Consider the following 21,495-nt stretch of genomic DNA (forward strand, 5'->3'; position numbering starts at 1 on the left):
AGTATACACCAACACCAGAGACTACACTGTACAGTATACACCAACACCAGAGACTACACTGTATATACCAACACCAGAGACTACACTGTACAGTATACACCAACACCAGAGACTACACTGTATACACCAACTCTGACTCACCCTCTGGCTGACAGTCACACAGTTAAATACACACTCACAATCATGGTGAAGAACGCACACACACCGTTTCCGTCTGAAAATAGTCCCCGGTCGCAGGGTTTGTCTTTTTGGCTTTGTGTTTGTGGGCTTCTTCAGACATGGATGTGTGCATGTGTTTATTTATCTATGGGAGTGACTGAGGCAGTGGAGATTCAGCTGTGTGTGTGTGTGTGTGTGTGGTGTGGGTGGGTGGGTGCGTGCTAGGTTGTATAGGTCATCACTGCTAGGCCGTATAGGTCATCACTGCTAGGCCGTGTAGGTCATCACTGCTAGGCCGTGTAGGTCATCACTGCTAGGCCGTGTAGGTCATCACTGCTAGGCCGTGTAGGTCATCACTGCTAGGCCATGTAGGTCATCACTGCTAGGCCGTGTAGGTCATCACTGCTAGGCCGTATAGGTCATCACTGCTAGGCCGTGTAGGTCATCACTGCTAGGCCGTATAGGTCATCACTGCTAGGCCGTATAGGTCATCACTGCTAGGCCGTATATCACTGCTAGGCCGTGTAGGTCATCACTGCTAGGCCGTGTAGGTCATCTCTGCTGACCTCAACACAGTCATGTGGTTCTGGTCTGGGTGATACCGGCCTCAAGACTAAATATTTACCATCTAAAAATAGGAGTACAGCCCTGAAAACAGATGTACTCAACAACTCAGAATAGACATATTGATTTAGTCTCGATCTTTGAAGTCTCTGTCCATCTCTGAACCATCACCTCTTCACTCTCCATCTCTGACCCATCACCACTTCACTCTCATCTCTGACCCATCACCTCTTCACTCTCCATCTCATGTCTAACCCATCACGACTTCACTCTCCATCTCATGTCTAACCATCACCTCTTCACTCTCATCTCTGACCCATCACCACTTCACTCTCATCTCTGACCCATCACCACTTCACTCTCCATCTCTAACCATCACCTCTTCACTCTCCATCTCATCTCTGACCCATCACCTCTTCACTCTCCATCTCATCTCTGACCCATCACCTCTTCACTCTCCATCTCATCTCTAACCCATCACCACTTCACTCTCCATCTCATGTCTAACCATCACCTCTTCACTCTCATCTCTGACCCATCACCTCTTCACTCTCATCTCATCTCTGACCCATCACCACTTCACTCTCCATCTCATGTCTAACCATCACCTCTTCACTCTCATCTCTGACCCATCACCTCTTCACTCTCCATCTCATCTCTGACCCATCACCACTTCACTCTCATCTCTGACCCATCACCACTTCACTCTCATCTCTGACCCATCACCTCTTCACTCTCCATCTCATCTCTGACCCATCACCACTTCACTCTCATCTCTGACCCATCACCTCTTCACTCTCATCTCTGACCCATCACCTCTTCACTCTCCATCTCATCTCTAACCCATCACCACTTCACTCTCATCTCTGACCCATCACCTCTTCACTCTCCATCTCATCTCTAACCCATCACCACTTCACTCTACATCTCATCTCTAACCCATCACCACTTCACTCTACATCTCATCTCTAACCCATCACCACTTCACTCTCCATCTCATGTCTAACCATCACCTCTTCACTCTCCATCTCATGTCTAACCATCACCTCTTCACTCTCCATCTCATGTCTAACCCATCACCTCTTCACTCTCCATCTCATGTCTAACCCATCACCTCTTCACTCTCCATCTCATGTCTAACCCATCACCTCTTCACTCTCCATCTCATGTCTAACCCATCACCACTTCACTCTTCATCTCATCTCTAACCCATCACCACTTCACTCTACATCTCATCTCTGACCCATCACCACTTCACTCTACATCTCATCTCTGACCCATCACCACTTCACTCTCCATCTCATGTCTAACCATCACCTCTTCACTCTCATCCATCTCTAACCCATCACCTCTTCACTCTCCATCTCATGTCTAACCCATCACCTCTTCACTCTCCATCTCTAACCCATCACCTCTTCACTCTCCATCCCATCTCTAACCCATCACCACTTCACTCTCCATCTCATGTCTAACCATCACCTCTTCACTCTCCATCTCTAACCCATCACCTCTTCACTCTCCATCTCATGTCTAACCCATCACCTCTTCACTCTCCATCTCTAACCCATCACCTCTTCACTCTCCATCCCATCTCTAACCCATCACCACTTCACTCTCCATCTCATGTCTAACCATCACCTCTTCACTCTCCATCTCATGTCTAACCCATCACCTCTTCACTCTCCATCTCATGTCTAACCCATCACCTCTTCACTCTCCATCTCATGTCTAACCCATCACCACTTCACTCTCATTCTCATCTCTGACCCATCACCTCTTCACTCTCCATCTCATCTCTGACCCATCACCACTTCACTCTCCATCTCATGTCTAACCCATCACCTCTTCACTCTCCATCTCTAACCCATCACCACTTCACTCTCCATCTCATGTCTAACCATCCCCTCTTCACTCTCCATCTCTAACCCATCACCACTTCACTCTCCATCTCATCTCTAACCCATCACCTCTTCACTCTCCATCTCATCTCTAACCCATCACCACTTCACTCTCCATCTCATGTCTAACCCATCACCTCTTCACTCTCCATCTCTGACCCATCACCACTTCACTCTCCATCTCATGTCTAACCCATCACCACTTCACTCTCCATCTCATGTCTAACCCATCACCACTTCCTCTCATTCTCATCTCTGACCCATCACTCTTCTCTTCACTCTCCATCTCATGTCTAACCCATCACCAGTTCACTCTACATCTCATCTCTAACCCATCACCTCTTCATTCTCCATCTCATGTCTAACCATCACCTCTTCACTCTCCATCTCTGACCCATCACCACTTCACTCTCCATCTCATGTCTAACCCATCACCTCTTCACTCTCCATCTCTGACCCATCACCACTTCACTCTCCATCTCATGTCTAACCATCACCTCTTTACTCTCCATCTCTAACCCATCACCTCTTCACTCTCCATCTCTTGTCTAACCCATCACCTCTTCACTCTCCATCTCATGTCTAACCATCACCTCTTCACTCTCCATCTCTAACCCATCACCTCTTCACTCTCCATCTCATGTCTAACCCATCACCACTTCACTCTCCATCTCATCTCTAACCCATCACACTTCTTCCATCTCTCTCTGACCCATCTTCATCCATCTAACCCTATCACCACTTCACTCTCCATCTCATCTCTGACCCATCACCTCTTCATTCTCCATCTCATCTCACCCATCACCTCTTCACTCTCCATCTCATGTCTAACCCATCACCCATCCATTCTCATCTCTGACCCATCACCTCTTCACTCTCCATCTCATCTCTGACCCATCACCCTTCATCATCTCATGTCTAACCCATCCTCTTCACTCTCCATCTCTCCATCTCATCTCTGACCCATCACCTCTTCACTCTCCATCTCATCTCTGACCCACTCTCCATCTCACCACTCTCCTTCACTCTCCATCTCCATCTCATCTCTGACCCATCACTAACCATCTTCACTCTCCATCTCATGTCTAACCCATCACCTCTTCACTCTCCATCTCATGTCTAACCCATCACCACTTCACTCTCCATCTCATCTCTGACCCATCACCTCTTCACTCTCCATCTCATGTCTAACCCATCACCACTTCACTCTCCATCTCATCTCTGACCCATCACCTCTTCATTCTCCATCTCATCTCTGACCCATCACCTCTTCACTCTCCATCTCATCTCTGACCCATCACCTCTTCACTCTCCATCTCATCTCTGACCCATCACCTCTTCACTCTCCATCTCATCTCTGACCCATCACCACTTCACTCCATCTCATCTCTGACCCATCACCTCTTCACTCTCCATCTCTGACCCATCACCTCTTCACTCTCCATCATCTCTCGCTCTCCCTCTCTCCCATCTCTCCCATATCTCTCTCTCTCTCTCCCTCTCTCTCTCGACTGTCGAATCTCGAATTTTCTCCTACTCCCTCTGTCTATCTTTCTGTTTCTCTCTCTAGTCCTCCACCACGATCTCTCTCTACTTCTCTCTCTCTCTCTCTCTCTCGCTCTCTCTCTCTCCCTCTCTCTCTCGACTGTTGACTGTCCCAGTTCTCTCTTCCTGTCTGTCTGTCTGTCTGTCCCAGTTCTCTCTTCCTGTCTGTGTGACTTATGACTTCAGTCCTCCCCAGGCTGTTGAGAGCAAAGCAGTGTGGCGTTAAAGTTTCAACCAGAGGCAACATGTCCACATTAGAAACAACAAGATCACCATATTGAAGATGGTCTGTGTGGGATACATGGAGCGAAGTAGAGAAAACACTGGATGCTGTCCGATGTTGATGTTTGATTTTTCAATAGTCACCCTTAGGACTTCTAAGATTCTTAGAAAGAGTCTTCTGCTGATTTAATATGTGACCTGACTAGTCCTGACTTGTATTACAATCACACCTGGGTCATGTTCATTAGGGCACAGCATTGATCCTTGATCCTATAATATGGTTAAAGTTTAGTTTTACACACACACACTTCTCTGTGCGTATGGTAGCTGATAACGCTGCTATTAGCAGTGACTGAAATAGACCCTGGGGAAACGAGGGGCCAAGGACCTCAAACATACAGTGACTCAACCAGAGCTGGTGTGTATGTGTTTATGGTAAACGCGTGTGTGTGTGTGCGTGCGTGTGTGTGTGTACTAGTCAGCACTTCCTGTGATTTCAGTTGTGCCTACTGACCCTAAGGCAGACACAGTAGCAGCAGCAGCACATCAGCTCACCATTCCCCTAATCATTACTCTTTAACTTATCATTAAATCTATTTGTGGGTAAACGTTACGAGTTAATGTTCATCTGACCATTTGTTTCTTTAGTTGAACTTCCATTAGTCATTAATAGCCAATGATTAAATATCTGACCCTCCAGTCAAGGTTTAAGGCTGGGGTCACACTAAGTATGAGTGTTCTTTGTGTGTGCAGGCCTAGTCACTGTTTGTAGTGACCGTTGCAGTCCCTTCTCTTAATCTATTTCTCTCTCTTCCCCTCCTTTCTCCCCCTCCTCTCTTCCCCTCCTCTCTTCCCCTCCTCTCTCCCCCTCTCTTCCTCCTCTCTTCCTCCTCCTCTCCCCTCCTCTCTTCCTCCTCTCTTTCCTCTCTCTCCCCCTCTCTTCCCCTCCCTCTCCCCCTCTCTTCCCCCTCTCTTCCCCTCCTCTCTCCCCCTCTCTTCCTCCTCTCTTCCCCTCCTCTCTCCCCCTCTCTTCCCCTCCTCTCCCCCCTCTCTCCCCCTCTCTTCCCCTCCTCTCTTCCTCCTCTCTTCCTCCTCTCTTCCCCCTCTCTTCCTCCTCTCTTCCCCTCCTCTCTTCCCCCTCTCTTCCCCTCCTCTCTCCCCCTCTCTTCCTCCTCTCTTCCCCTCCTCTCTCCCCCCTCTCTTCCTCCTCTCTTCCCCTCCTCTCTCCCCCTCTCTTCCCCTCCTCTCCCCCTCTCTCCCCCTCTCTTCCCCTCCTCTCTCCCCCTCTCTTCCCCTCCTCTCTCCCCCTCTCTTCCCCTCCCTCTCCCCCCTCTCTCATTCCCTCTCCCTGAATTCCCCCACCTTTAAGTTTCTCCAGCCACTACCATTTTAGCCTGGGTGGGTACCAGTCTGTTTGTGTCATCATGCCAAACATGACAAGGAGTTGATAGCATGATATGATAGCACCAACAGATCAGGGACAAAGCTACTACTCCCCATCCCTCTTTGACCATCCAAATCTCTCTCCCCTTCCTCTACCCCCCCCACCACACACACACACACACACTCTCTCTTCCCATCTCTCTCTCTCTTCCCATCTCTCTGGTTCAAGGCTCATTTGCTAATGACAGTGTTGGCCCGAGGTAATTACAACCTGAGATTAAGAGTCGTTTATCTTTTTTTACGGCCTCACTGAAACATGGCAATTTGCGGTGGCTCTCTGGGATGTGCTCGCTCTCTCTCTCTCCCTCCCCCTTGTCCTCTCTCTCATTCCCGCTCTTGCCTTTTCTCTCTGGCCATAGTTCTCACTTTTGGTTAGTGGCCGGTTTTCAGATTTTTGCCATTTTCCAGACCGAGCGAGAAAGAGGGAACGAGAGAGGAGAAAGAGGGAACGAGAGAGGAGGAGAAATAGGTTGATTCTAGTCCAAAGGCTGAGAGGACAGTTTCTGAATCTGAACGTCTGTCTTTCCAACTGTAATTCAGTCTTTCAGGGGGAACATCTGTCTCGGAGCCCCATCTCTCCTCTTCAAACGCGAATTCTGAGCGTTGGCAAGAGGGAGTGTGTGAGACAGGAGTTATTTGCGGTTTGCGTTCGGCTCAAGCCGGGCTCCGCTTGTAGCCTTTGCGTGCTCGTGTATATTTATACAGAGTTTTTGAAGTGGTTCTTTGGAACGCATCATTTGGCTGGAACGGCTTGAGTCTTCTTCAATTTGGCTTGGCGGGCAAACACCGTGAGGGGATCGGTTTGCTTTTCGCATACTGCCGGGTCAGCATTGATGTGCGAGGCCCTTTGAAGAGATTAAAGCCAGGGGCTTTCTTTAAGCGCCCTGCCCAAGAAAGCTGCTCTAACTCTGGGACGTCAACAGTGGCTCGCCCTGTGTATTGTGGAACACCTGATTCTGGTGGTGGGATTGAGGCCTACATTGAACTCATTGTGACACTGTGACTGTAGCTAAATAAACACACACAACCAAATGTGTGTGTAGGCACAAACACACTCCAAACATGCTGATTGTAACACATACACTCCGACACACACCCCCTTGCTAATTGGGATGCACGCTTGCTTTCACACGGTTTCGCTAATACAAAACACACATAGGCACACACACAAAAATACACACAGGTTTCTTATGCCTTGCCAGCTCCAACTCCCTGCCTGCTGTGTGACTGCCCTGCTTCCATCCTCTCCCCCCCTCCCCAGGCCTCCTCGCCTCGCCACCTGACTTTTAACACCCTAATCCGTTGTTGCAGAGGGTGGAAGGCCCTCCACCCTAATCCCTGGTTGTAAAGGGTGGAGGGCCTCAGACGACCACTCCTAATTGGGTATAAAAGGGGGGCTACTGGCTGGAGAACACTGTGTGATATGAAATTCCTTTGCTCTTAGAGACCAGAGGAGCAGAGCAGTTGCCTGGTCCTAGGTAGGTGTGCGCGTGTCCGTGTGTGGACAGTACAGCAGGAAAATGCTGGTGGGTTGTTATTCTGACACTGGTAGACTGGGACTTGTCATCACAGTCTCCTATATGCACACTTCTTCTAAATAGATGAATGGCAGTTTTCCAATTACCCTGAAGCAGAGATTAAACCCTGGTGTGGTCACATGTCTGAAACAAATGCCAAGAGTGGCTGTCGGTCTGTCCCTCCAGGGGTAATGTGTGTGACTACCTGTCTGTCCCTCTAGGGGTAATGTGTGTGTGACTACCTGTCTGTCCCTCCAGGGGTAATGTGTGTGACTACCTGTCTGTCCCTTCAGGGGTAATGTGTGTGACTACCTGTCTGTCCCTCCAGGGGTAATGTGTGTGTGACTACCTGTCTGTCCCTCCAGGGGTAATGTGTGTGACTACCTGTCTGTCCCTCCAGGGATAATGTGTGTGTGACTACCTGTCTGTCCCTCCAGGGGTAATGTGTGTGACTACCTGTCTGTCCCTCCAGGGGTAATGTGTCTGTGACTACCTGTCTGTCCCTTCAGGGGTAATGTGTGTGACTACCTGTCTGTCCCTCCAGGGGTAATGTGTGTGTGACTACCTGTCTGTCCCTCTAGGGGTAATGTGTGTGTGACTACCTGTCTGTCCCTCCAGGGGTAATGTGTGTGTGACTACCTGTCTGTCCCTCCAGGGGTAATGTGTGTGTGACTACCTGTCTGTCCCTCTAGGGGTAATGTGTGTGTGTGACTGCCTGTCTGTCCCTCCAGGGGTAATGTGTGTGTGGCTACCTGTCTGTCCCTCCAGGGGTAATGTGTGTTTGACTACCTGTCTGTCCCTCCAGGGGTAATGTGTGTGTGACTACCTGTCTGTCCCTCAGGGGTAATGTGTGTGTGGCTACCTGTCTGTCCCTCCAGGGGTAATGTGTGTGTGACTACCTGTCTGTCCCTCTAGGGGTAATGTGTGTGTGACTACCTGTCTGTCCCTCCAGGGGTAATGTGTGTGTGGCTACCTCTCTGTCCCTCCAGGGGTAATGTGTGTGTGACTACCTGTCTGTCCCTCCAGGGGTAATGTGTGTGTGACTACCTGTCTGTCCCTCCAGGGGTAATGTGTGTGTGACTACCTGTCTGTCCCTCTAGGGGTAATGTGTGTGTGTGACTGCCTGTCTGTCCCTCCAGGGGTAATGTGTGTGTGACTACCTGTCTGTCCCTCCAGGGGTAATGTGTGTGTGACTACCTGTCTGTCCCTCCAGGGGTAATGTGTGTGTGACTACCTGTCTGTCCCTCTAGGGGTAATGTGTGTGTGTGACTGCCTGTCTGTCCCTCCAGGGGTAATGTGTGTGTGACTGCCTGTCTGTCCCTCCAGGGGTAATGTGTGTTTGACTACCTGTCTGTCCCTCCAGGGGTAATGTGTGTGTGACTACCTGTCTGTCCCTCTAGGGGTAATGTGTGTGTGGCTACCTCTCTGTCCCTCCAGGGGTAATGTGTGTGTGACTACCTCTCTGTCCCTCTAGGGGTAATGTGTGTGTGACTACCTCTCTGTCCCTCCAGGGGTAATGTGTGTGTGACTGCCTGTCTGTCCCTCCAGGGGTAATGTGTGTTTGACTACCTGTCTGTCCCTCCAGGGGTAATGTGTGTGTGACTACCTGTCTGTCCCTCTAGGGGTAATGTGTGTGTGGCTACCTCTCTGTCCCTCCAGGGGTAATGTGTGTGTGACTACCTGTCTGTCCCTCTAGGGGTAATGTGTGTGTGACTACCTGTCTGTCCCTCCAGGGGTAATGTGTGTGTGGCTACCCTCTGTCCCTCCAGGGGTAATGTGTGTGTGACTACCTGTCTGTCCCTCTAGGGGTAATGTGTGTGTGACTACCTGTCTGTCCCTCCAGGGGTAATGTGTGTGTGGCTACCTCTCTGTCCCTCCAGGGGTAATGTGTGTGTGGCTACCTGTCTGTCCCTCCAGGGGTAATGTGTGTGTGACTACCTGTCTGTCCCTCCAGGGGTAATGTGTGTGTGGCTACCTCTCTGTCCCTCCAGGGGTAATGTGTGTGTGACTACCTGTCTGTCCCTCCAGGGGTAATGTGTGTGTGGCTACCTGTCTGTCCCTCCAGGGGTAATGTGTGTGTGACTACCTGTCTGTCCCTCCAGGGGTAATGTGTGTGTGGCTACCTCTCTGTCCCTCCAGGGGTAATGTGTGTGTGGCTACCTGTCTGTCCCTCCAGGGGTAATGTGTGTGTGACTACCTGTCTGTCCCTCCAGGGGTAATGTGTGTGTGGCTACCTCTCTGTCCCTCCAGGGGTAATGTGTGTGTGACTACCTGTCTGTCCCTCCAGGGGTAATGTGTGTGTGGCTACCTGTCTGTCCCTCCAGGGGTAATGTGTGTGTGGCTACCTCTCTGTCCCTCCAGGGGTAATGTGTGTGTGACTACCTGTCTGTCCCTCTCGTAATGTGTGTGTGACTACCTGTCTGTCCCTCCAGGGGTAATGTGTGTGTGGCTACCTCTCTGTCCCTCCAGGGGTAATGTGTGTGTGGCTACCTGTCTGTCCCTCCAGGGGTAATGTGTGTGTGACTACCTGTCTGTCCCTCCAGGGGTAATGTGTGTGTGACTACCTGTCTGTCCCTCCAGGGGTAATGTGTGTGTGACTACCTCTCTGTCCCTCTAGGGGTAATGTGTGTGTGGCTACCTCTCTGTCCCTCCAGGGGTAATGTGTGTGTGGCTACCTGTCTGTCCCTCCAGGGGTAATGTGTGTGTGGCTACCTGTCTGTCCCTCTAGGGGTAATGTGTGTGTGACTACCTGTCTGTCCCTCCAGGGGTAATGTGTGTGTGACTACCTGTCTGTCCCTCCAGGGGTAATGTGTGTGTGGCTACCTCTCTGTCCCTCCAGGGGTAATGTGTGTGTGGCTACCTGTTTGTGGTTCGGTCGGTGGGTGCTTGTTTGCGTGTATGCGTGTGTGCCTGCATGATTATGTACAGTGTGAGTGTGTGTGAGCAGGAGAAGAGGGGGCCAGCCTCTCTCTCTGACAGGAGACATGTGTTTAATTATTTTAATGGTGTTAAATAGCCGAGCCCCCCCAGAGTCCCCCTGACCAGGCCTCACCTCCACGAGCAGCCAGTCACAAGAGGGGTCCCAGGGCCACTGGGTTATCCACCCGGTCAGTGTGTGTGTGTTTTACGTTAATACCCTCAACACACAGACATAAACTTAGACCCATACACACATCTATACACACGTGCTCCTAGTCTAAATCTAGGGTCTTGGCAGTGTTGAGGTTAAACAATCTCAGTGATTCCATCGTCCCTGTCATCTCAGTCAAGTATCTTTCTCTCTCTCTCTGTCTCTCTCTGTCTCTCTCTCTCTGTCTCTCTGTCTCTCTCTCTCTCTCTCTCTCTCTCTCTCTCTCTGTCTCTCTCTCTGTCTCTGTCTCTCTCTCTCTCTCTCTCTCTCTCTCTCTCTCTGTCTCTCTCTGTCTCTGTCTCTCTCTCTCTCTCTCTCTGTCTCTCTCTCTCTCTCTCTCTCTCTCTCTCTCTCTCCTTTTCTTTTTCATCGCCTGATAATTCCTACCTCAGCACTGAGAAGTGACAGGGTCTGTGCTCAAATACTGAGACACACAGCGGAGGAGATAGTACCTACCACAGGAGGCTGTTGAGGGGAGGACGGCTCATAATGTCTGGAATTACGTGGAGTGGTGAATGGAAATGGTATGGAAACCATGTAAATTCAATTTATTCCATTGCAGCCATTACTATGAGCCCGTCCTCCCCAAATAAGGTGCCACCAGCCACCTGTGGTACCCACGAAACACAGATAAAAAGGAGACAGGCCACATAGGGGTCCAGTCTGAACTGTGTCTCTGTTACTGTGTCTGTCATTATAGTGACACACTTCCCCCTGTCTTCTCATGACCATAGTGATCCAGTCTGAACTGTGTCTCTGTTACGGTCTGTCATTATAGTGACACACTTCCCCCTGTCTTCTCATGACCATAGTGATCCAGTCTGAACTGTGTCTCTGTTACGGTCTGTCATTATAGTGACACACTTCCCCCTGTCTTCTCATGACCATAGTGGTCCAGTCTGAACTGTGTCTCTGTTACGGTCTGTCATTATAGTGACACACTTCCCCCTGTCTTCTCATGACCATAGGGGTCCAGTCTGAACTGTGTCTCTGTTACGGTCTGTCATTATAGTGACACACTTCCCCCTGTCTTCTCATGACCATAGTGGTCCAGTCTGAACTGTGTCTCTGTTACGGTCTGTCATTATAGTGACACACTTCCCCCTGTCTTCTCATGACCATAGTGATCCAGTCTGAACTGTGTCTCTGTTACGGTCTGTCATTATAGTGACACACTTCCCCCTGTCTTCTCATGACCATAGTGGTCCAGTCTGAACTGTGTCTCTGTTACGGTCTGTCATTATAGTGACACACTTCCCCCTGTCTTCTCATGACCATAGTGGTCCAGTCTGAACTGTGTCTCTGTTACGGTCTGTCATTATAGTGACACACTTCCCCCTGTCTTCTCATGACCTATGCATGGCAGGGACAACGTTTTGTATATATGGCCCTTGGTAGTCCATGAAACATTCATTGTCTACTGTATAGCACATACACATACGAATAGCCACACTTCTGTTCAAGCCAACGTCAGTCTGTCTGGCTAATATGTAGCCTGGGTGAGAGGTCTGCAGCTATAGGCTACATACAGTACTTGACTGTGTAATGACAGCTTCATCTCTCCTTTCAAAACACATAGGGCGGAAATAGTCCCCCGTGAAGATGATCCTTGCACGAAGGGTTATTGGAGTAGTTTACCCCGCCATTTGTTGGGCCCGCAGTGAAAGATTAAGCGATTTTCCGTGCCTGTGTGCGGGCGCGCAGAGCCGGCAGATGGATCTCGCTCAGAAATAAGACTGTTGCTACGTACCTCAATATTCAAATGTTTGGAAAATTGGCCTCAGTGGCGAAGACGCAAAGATGGCGTATGAGATGTAGCGGTTCGACTTGGCGAGATAACATGAACAGCCTACTATGCGGTCATCTGGATGTTGTTTGGGAAAGGTGGGCTGGATACGTTTATTATGATCACTGTTAATTAAAGTTTGTTGACACAAATAATAGGCCTTTTCATGATTTATCACATGCTTTTTGATAGCCTCTGGTTTATATCCATGTAGTTTATTATTGGGAGGAATTGTTAGATATATAGACATATATCCTATAGATTTGAGTAAAGTATCATGCGTATATCTGTTACGCATTTCAATTACGCATGGGATGTACGCTTGTAGCAATGAGGAGATGTTGTTGGTGATTTATTTATATAATTCCCCTAAATTTGAAACGTTTTAACAACTGTTTTCCTAGAGTTTTCTCCGACGTTATTCAGTGTCTGAGTAGATTTAAGTTGAAAGGCAACTCGCATGATTTTACTAATGCCTTTAGCAAACTCCGACGCACATGAATCATTAGACTGAAGATCAATAGCTGTTTGAAACCAGAACAAGTGTTTTCCAGATGTTCCAGGTGCTAATGGGAACGTTAATAACTGAGTACCTACCCTACAGGTGGGGAGGTTGATACTATTTGTATTGCTGCGCAGTAATAACCATCATGTTGAAATAAACACAGTCGAATTCAATTGCGCTAATACGGAACCAAAACTGGCAACTGGTTCGAACACTTGATCTTTTAATTGAAATGATTGGTTATTTTGTCATGGGACTGCAGGTTCTCTAAATCAATGCGAGGTCCTTGCTGGCTGTTCAGCTGCAAATTCACAGCAAGCCCATGGATAATAACAGTTCATCTCGTTTTACCCGGTGTGACCAAACATATTTGCCTCCAGAACTAGACCAGCCTATACCATTAGCCTACCTTTGAACTCGTAGCGAACAGAGCAAATTAGACGCTTAGTTTTTGTATTTTGAAACCAGTTGTTTGTTGAACGTCCCTATCCTATAACCTATGCCGTGTGTGTTCTCATCTGGGCCGGTCCCCAGCACCAGCCGCACGTCGAAAACAGCTTCTCCCGGTGGTAAAAAAAGGACCGGCGCGGTCTAGACGCCAGCTCTGCCCAGCACAGCGTCCTGTGGTCAAACACTTACAGCCTACTAGTTAGTGATAAAGTTACGATTGAAGTGTTTCCAGCTGTTGTTACGCACAGATTAGAGAAATGATGTGGCGTTTGACTTTCCTATACTGATTTGTCATCGCTCTTTTGGCTATATGAGTGATTTTGAATATTTGTAAATGATGTGTAAATTATTGAATGTTTTTAAGTGATTTTGAATGTTTCTGCTTAAATGATCGTCCGTTTGCAGGGTAGAAATTGGAAGCTGACAACCTGTTGTTTACAGCAGGTTGTAGGTCTTGTAGGGTTCTCATTCAGTGCGGTGAGAAGGTGTCTGGAATGGGTGAACATTTCACCTCTACCCAACTCCTGTCATAGAACGTTAAAACAGCAGAACGTAACAGGGGTGGGAGTGTGGAGTCTGTAGAAGGGTGGTGTGTACTAGTAAGCATATATGTTTCTTAAAAACTAATGTCTCTTTATGAAGAAAAATAATAATAATAATAAATAATTAATGTTCAATTTAATGATGTTATTGCTTTTCAATAAATTACCTAAGTTATTCATGCAGAGTTGATAAACACAAGCTTTATCCAAAGTCATAACCCCACATTTTTCTCAGCTATAGGGCTTGTTTTCCAAACTACACTGACCAATCTGTGTCACACAACTTTGCAACTATATAAAGTTACAGTTTATTCGTAAAACCATTCTGTTGGTGGAAAAAACTTACCGGTTCTGTTCCCTGCGTAAAGTTTGAGTTGCGGCGCACTCAGAAATGTGTGCTACATAATATTTTTATCCAAGAGGACCCACATAGAACAAGTAAACAGTTGGAAATCCTTTAGTCGTCCGTGGTGCACTCTGTCAAAAGTCCCCGAAACTGTGCAGCAGCATAAAGTTATTCAAATACATTAAAACTCTTCAGCCACCGGTGTCTAGCGAGTGGTTGAAAGCTCCACGTCGAGGAATGCGCTTCAAGTGTCCGGCGAGAGCCCATAAGCTTCCCGACCCCAAGACAAAAGCGCTTTATTGGCGAATGGAACGGAGAGTTTTAACGAGAATGGGAGGGGCGACTCGAGGCGAGCTAGAACGCGACCCAGAGCGCTCAAAACTCCACACTACTGTCTGCTGCAGGGGCCTGGAAAGCAGCGCTCATATGCTGCGCGCTCCTCCTTGACAGATACAGTTGGGGCAACGCAACAAAACAAATGTCTACATGTTTATTTTAGTCTATCAGCCTATATTTGTTATTCTTGGATAATTGTTCATATGGGCTTGATGTATGAAATGGAAAAGCGAACAGCCTTGTATTTTGACTGTCAATCACTTGGCATTTGAGAAAAGCGCGTGTCAATTGTCAAGTCTCTCATTGGCACGTATGGTGTCTTAATTCATGAATGTTGTTGCATCGTTTAACTGGGAGATTGGTAGGCTTTGAATACGTCCTACTGCTGAGTAGCCTTACAGCACGTCGGCAGCTGGCACCCTATTTTAAAGTGTCTTAGAATCGGTTTCCAACGAGGTGAAGTAATGGGATATCTATCAGTACTGGTGTAACCATGTCACATACTCAGATATAGATACTTTTAGAAACATACTATGTCTCAGAATTGTCCATAATATAGTTGGGAACAGGACAGAAGTGATTTAAAAGGAGCTATTCATATTCACACATTGCATGGAATTGTGTTTGTTATAAGTAGTCTAATTCCTTATATAATATTTTTATATCTACAGGACTCTCAATCTAGGCCTATACAGGATAACTCAAAAAATGTTCAAATGAATCCAACTATTTTACACAGAGCTCTCTCTTCTGATGTGTTAACGACTCGATTTGGTCATCCATAGCAGTGCAGCCATAGGGCATTCTACCACTATGCTTGTTGCCACACGACTGTGAAAGTAATTGGTCTGAGGTCAACACTCCCCCTGTATATTTGTGGGTGGCGTCACTCCCCCCGGCTCTGTAGGTGTACCTTGGCTGGGTCCGGCCCCTGCAAGGGCAAGATTCAACAAACACACCACAGGGCTTTGGCTCCTGGGCCGGTGCAAGTGTGTCTCTGGACAAGTGTGTCTCTGGGCAAGTGTGTCTCTGGGCAAGTGTGTCTCTGGACAAGTGTGTCTCTGGACAAGTGTGTCACTGGGCACAGTGTGTCTCACACACTCTGGGCACACACACACACACACACACACACACACACACACACACACACACACGCACACACACACACACACACACACACACATACATACACACACATACACACACATACACACACACACACACACACACACTGTAACATACACCTGTAACAAATGACTGTAAATTGCAGGAATAGACAAACGACTTCATGCATGTTCTCCAGGCCCAGATGTACTAGTCCCATATAGTCCATTATGTTTTCCAAGAACATCATCCTGAATCCTCTCTAGCAGTTTATCACAACTACAGAGATTCACACATACAAATCACCCAGCAGTGCCTCATCCTCCATCTACTGTGTGTATCTCTCTCTCTCCCTCTTGTGCTCCAGAGTGGCGCAGCGGTCTAAGGCACTGCATCTCAGTGCTAGAGGCGTCACTACAGAAACCCTGGTTCAAATCCAGGCTGTATCACAACCGGCCGTGATTGGGAGTCCCATAGGGCGGTGCACAATTAGCCCAGTGTCGTCCAGGGTTGGCCGTCATTGTAAATAAGAATTTGTTCTTATCTGACTTGCCTAGTTTCCCTGCCTCACTTCTTCCCCCACCCTATCTCCACCCCACCCCCACACCCATATCTCTCCGACGACAGCTTTAGATAAACACTGTGGGGGTACACACACACTACACACACACAAACACAGGCATATACACACCCCACCCCGACTACCCCTGCTCTGTTCTGTTTACCTCCAGTCATCATCAGTAGAATCTAATTGGATGACTTGACTCCCAGAAGGCATGACATCACAGGGGACATTTCTTTTCCTTTGTTTTTCAGTCCCTTACATGGAAGCATTGTCCTCCTCCCCATCACCCATTAAATAGGAAAGAATAGAATAGAAAATGATTGCTACTTTTTTGTCCCTCCTTTAGCACACAACCCATATAGATGTAGACAGTGGACTATGGTGGGCTACACATGCAGTGATGTTGAAAGGTCTGGACCATATGCATTATGAGTGGTGGTGGTGTAGTGTAAATCAGGGTTGCTGTAATAACCTGAGCCCGGTGCCGTCAGCACGTTCAGCTCCCTAATCATTATGGCCCAGTTAAAGATGGCGACACGGAATCCGGACCACTGTAGTGTTGCCCAGGGGAACCAGTACAACAGTGAGCTGGTTGGGGTTGGTCCAAGAGCCCTGACCCTGCCAGCCAAAGGCTCCAAACTGAAGTACTACTTATCCACACAGCAGCCTCCTCCTACCCCTTTCTCTTCCTTTCCATGCTTTTCTCTCTCTTTTCTCTCTCTTCTTTCTCTCCAATTATTGAGCTTTTTTTTACCATTTCGCTGCTCGGCTGTTTTTCTTTTCTTGCTTACTTTCTTTTTTGTTTGTTCCCCCTTTGTTTGTTCCCCTCCTCTTATTTTCTGCTTTTTCTTTACATCTACTCTTTCATTCCCCCTTTTCTGATATCTTGTATTATTATCATTATTTGTAGAGTTTTTATGGTTTCTTCTCTGACTTTTCCTCTGTTCTTCCTCTCTGATTCTGAACTCCTTCTCTTTCTCAGTCTTCTGTTCTCTCTTTCTATTCCTCTCCCTCTTTCTCAGTCTTCTGTTCTCTCTTTCTATTCCTCTCCCTCTTTCTCAGTCTTCTGTTCTCTCTTTCTATTCCTCTCCCTCTTTCTCAGTCTTCTGTTCTCTCTTTCTATTCCTCTCCCTCTTTCTCAGTCTTCTGTTCTCTCTTTCTATTCCTCTCCCTCTTTCTCAGTCTTCTGTTCTCTCTTTCTATTCCTCTCCCTCTTTCTCAGTCTTCTGTTCTCTCTTTCTATTCCTCTCCCTCTTTCTCAGTCTTCTGTTCTCTCTTTCTATTCCTCTCCCTCTTTCTCAGTCTTCTGTTCTCTCTTTCTATTCCTCTCCCTCTTTCTCAGTCTTCTGTTCTCTCTTTCTATTCCTCTCCCTCTTTCTCAGTCTTCTGTTCTCTCTTTCTATTCCTCTCCCTCTTTCTCAGTCTTCTGTTCTCTCTTTCTATTCCTCTCCCTCTTTCTCAGTCTTCTGTTCTCTCTTTCTATTCCTCTCCCTCTTTCTCAGTCTTCTGTTCTCTCTTTCTATTCCTCTCCCTCTTTCTCAGTCTTCTGTTCTCTCTTTCTATTCCTCTCCCTCTTTCTCCTTCCTCTTTCTTCTTTTACATTGTAGGCCTTCCTACCTGCCCTCATTCTATTCTTATGGAACATGGAGTCAGAATGGTTGAACTGGTGTAGGGAAGTGTAGGACCTCTGTGATAAAGACCAGTGGCTATCAATTTACATCAACTGTATGTCCATAAAGCACATACATGACATCCTGTAACTCCATACTGAACAGGACGTCATGTTAGTGGTGGACAGTGTTACATACAGGACCTCATGTTAGTGGTGGACAGTGTTACTGGTCCAGAGTCTGCTCTGCACCAGTCTCTCACTGGACTCACTGAGTCGCTATTTATAGAACCTGCTCACATAATGGTGTTTCCACCTGGGCCTCAACAGAGGAAGACTTGAACCTCCCTGGCTCCTGAATGAGAGAGAGAGACACTCACACACATAGAGAGAGAGAGAGATACACACACACACACACATAGAGATACATAATTAGAGAGTAATAGAATAATGAATGAGGTTGAGTGGGGGTGGTTCTGGGAACCCTCTCCCCCCTCCCATAGGGACAGCCTGGGAACAAGCAACATGGTTATTTTCTGATAGACTCAACACTGTAAAACCCCTTCTCATTCTTCCCTGTCTCTCGAGGTAGATATTGGCCCTAACCACAGATCTCTGATCAGATTACCCCACCCCCAATCTTTACCTTAAACTGAGACTTAGCTCTATGACATGACTAGGAACAGCATCAAATATATTTTAGAATAGATTGATGCAGAGGGTTGCACTCCCGAGCACCCCACACAGAGCATCTGCACGTGTGCTCGGGAGTTTGCGTGTGTGCGCACATTTTGTCCAAGCACATATGTTTGTGTGTGGGTTCCTGACAGACGTGACTATTCGTCCCCAGAAAGCCCTTGGCTCCCTGCCTTCCCACAGTCCTCTTCCAGCCCAGTAGCCGCTATGTGTCCGTGGGAAGCTGCCGAGAGGAGAGTGGGAGAGACCTGGTCCTTGGCACTCTGGGAAGTCACATGGAGGGAGGGAGAGGAGATGGGGAGAGAGAGAGGGGGAGGGAAGGAGAGAGGAGAGGGATGTACAGAGGAGAAAAGGAGAGGGAGGGAGAGAAGGAAATGGGGAGAGAAGGAGAGAGAAGGGGAGAGGGAGGGAAGGGGAGAGAGAGAAGGGGAGAGAGAGAAGGGGAGAGGGAGGGAAGGGGAGAGAGAGAAGGAGAGAGAAGGGGAGAGGGAAGAGAAGGGGAGAGAGAAGGGGAGAGGGAGGGAAGGAGAGAAAAGGGGGGAGAGGGAGGGAAGGAGAGAGAAGGGGAGAGGGAGGGAAGGGAGAGGGAGGAAGGGGAGAGGGAAGGAAGGGGGGAGGGAGGGAGAGGGAGGGAAGGGAGAGGGAGGGAAGGGAGAGGAAGGGGAAGGGGAGAGGGAAGGAAGGGAAGGGAGAGGGAAGGAAGGGGAGAGGGGGAGGGAAGGGGGAGAGAGAAGGGGGAGAGAGGGAGGGAGGGAAGGGGAGAGGGGAGAGGGAAGGGGAGAGGGAGGGAAGAGAGGGAAGGGGAGAGGAGAAGGGGAGAGGGAGGGAAGGGAGAGAGAAGGGGAGGGAGAAGGGGAGGGGAGAGGGAGGGGGAAGGGGAGAGGGAAGGAAGGGGAGAGGGAAGGGGAGAGAGAGAAGGGGAGAGGGGGGAAGGGGAGAGGGAGGGGAGAGAGAGAAGGGGAGAGGGAGGGAAGGGGGGAGAGGGAGGGAAGGGGAGGGAGGGAAGGGGAGGGAAGGGGGAGAGAGAAGGGGAGAGAGGGGAGAGGGAGGGAAGGAGAGAGGGAGGGGAGAGAGAGAGAGGGGAGAGAAGGGAGGGAGGGAGGGAGGAAGGGAGAGGGAGGGAAGGGGGAGAGAAGGGGAGAGGGAGGGAAGGGGAGAGAAGGGGAGAGGGAGGGAAGGGGAGAGAAGGGGGGAGGGAAGGAAGGGGAGAGAGAAGGAGAGGGTTCTCTGGGGGGATTTTTTGGGAACACTGAAAGTGATAGATAGGATTAATATACAGTAGTAGTTTGGGAAGCAATAAGTAGGGTACCCTATAGGGGACAATAAAGTTGTATTCAGTTCAACTGTAATGTGTTGAATTTACTTGAAAAAAATATGATTCCTGGGTTTCTGAACTGTAACAATCGCAATTGAGTTAAAGGAGCAAAATACCATAGTGGACAATAAAGATAAATTGAATCATATTGAATTGAAAAAATATATATGTGGTTCCTGGGGTGGAAGCTGAGGTGAGTTAAAGCAGTCACCATGAAGGAGGACACGGGGAACAATAAAGTTATATCAAATGATTTGTATGGTATTTTATACAAAAAATGATAGAGTAAATATGTGCTAGGATAGCAGCTGAGGTGATTAAAGCAGAAGTAGGAAGTACTGGCCATTGGTGTGAAAATAAAGCATCAGATAAAGGCCTGTGTGACTCTAAACATTGGCGTCCAATATTGACTCTTCCCACCTGTTGTGGTGGTTGACACTGGCCTATTAAATCCCACTTCCACAGTGATAAAGCTGTCTCTCTCCTGTGGAAACCTAGCAGGACCAGAACCCACGGTTCTCTATGTGATTGTATAATGTTATACAATCACATAGGTTTATTTAGGGTTTTATGTGTTAATGGTGGGTTTGTATAGTGTTATATATTTAGCATAAGTGGATGTTTTTGGAAGTTTAGTTTAAGGTTTTATATTCGTTGATGATATGTTTGTATGGTGTTATATAAGTGGCTGTTTATTTAAGGCTGGTTTTGGGTTTTATATGTGTTAATTGAGAGGTGGCCAGGGCCCGATGACCCTCTGAGAGTGGGAACTAGGCCAGTAAGAGTGGAAAGGTCTGGTTGTTCCCCCTGCCCTTTCTCACCATCCTCATGTCATGGGTTCACTATGGAGGAGGTTATTGAACCTAACCTTGGAGTCCAAGAGAGAACTTCTCCAGATATGTTGTCTCCTGGTGTTCCTCTTTGTTGCCTTGTTGTAAGAAGGGATGTTCTGGGATACACCATTACGGCTTGTGATTGTCAGGTCCTCTTCTATGTGAGCTAGTGTGCAAGAGACATTCAGAATTTCTGTAATGTTGGTTCTAATAAACTCTAGATAAAGTATCGGCCATTTTCCTTTCCAGCCACTGCTGAGTGCAGCGCTACGGTCACAGTGTCAGGGAGAGATGTGTGCTGCGCCTCAAGATTTGTGTAAATGAGCAAAAGAAATTAGGCCCAGATTCAGACCTCAGAAATATTTGCATTGAAACAATGAACATTTAGGAAGAATGGTTGTTTTAGCCCCTTGTTTGTGTTAAAGATGAAGGGAGCAAATAGAGGAGAGAGAGAAAGGGCAGAGAGGGGGAAAGTCAGAGAGAAGCGAGAAAGAAAAAAGGAGGGAGAGGTTAAGCATGAGGCACTCAGAGGTTTACTAGTCTGTTGACTCCATGCAGCCCTTGTTTATGAGAGAACCACCACAGCTGAGCTGAAGCCCGCTTCTGAGTGGGACAAACACACTACTCTACTGAGCTGAAGCCCGCTTCTGAGTGGGACAAACACACTACTCTACTGAGCTGAAGCCCGCTTCTGAGTGGGACAAACACACTACTCTACTGAGCTGAAGCCCGCTTCTGAGTGGGACAAACACACTACTCTACTGAGCTGAAGCCCGCTTCTGAGTGGGACAAACACACTACTCTACTGAGCTGAAGCCCGCTTCTGAGTGGGACAAACACACTACTCTACTGAGCTGAAGCCCGCTTCTGAGTGGGACAAACACACTACTCTACTGAGCTGAAGCCCGCTTCTGAGTGGGACAAACACAC

General features: G+C 48.1%; 2 protein-coding genes across 3 annotated transcripts in view; one reads left to right on the plus strand and one right to left on the minus strand.

Annotated features, from left to right (window-relative positions):
* vasnb (vasorin b) overlaps window positions 1-14,455 on the minus strand; it is a 46,856-nt gene extending 32,401 nt beyond the window's left edge. Inside the window, exon 1 of one of the 2 annotated variants that reach the window (XM_042318190.1) lies at window positions 14,108-14,455. The gene's annotated coding sequence lies outside the window, so the exon portion shown is untranslated. The remainder of the gene's footprint in view (window positions 1-14,107) is intronic. The other variant, XM_042318192.1, reaches the window with a different exon arrangement.
* coro7 (coronin 7) overlaps window positions 1-21,495 on the plus strand; it is a 262,730-nt gene that overhangs the window by 174,820 nt on the left and 66,415 nt on the right.

The sequence above is a fragment of the Oncorhynchus tshawytscha genome, unplaced genomic scaffold (assembly GCF_018296145.1).
Source record: "Oncorhynchus tshawytscha isolate Ot180627B unplaced genomic scaffold, Otsh_v2.0 Un_contig_8974_pilon_pilon, whole genome shotgun sequence".
NCBI classification, from domain to species: domain Eukaryota; kingdom Metazoa; phylum Chordata; class Actinopteri; order Salmoniformes; family Salmonidae; genus Oncorhynchus; species Oncorhynchus tshawytscha.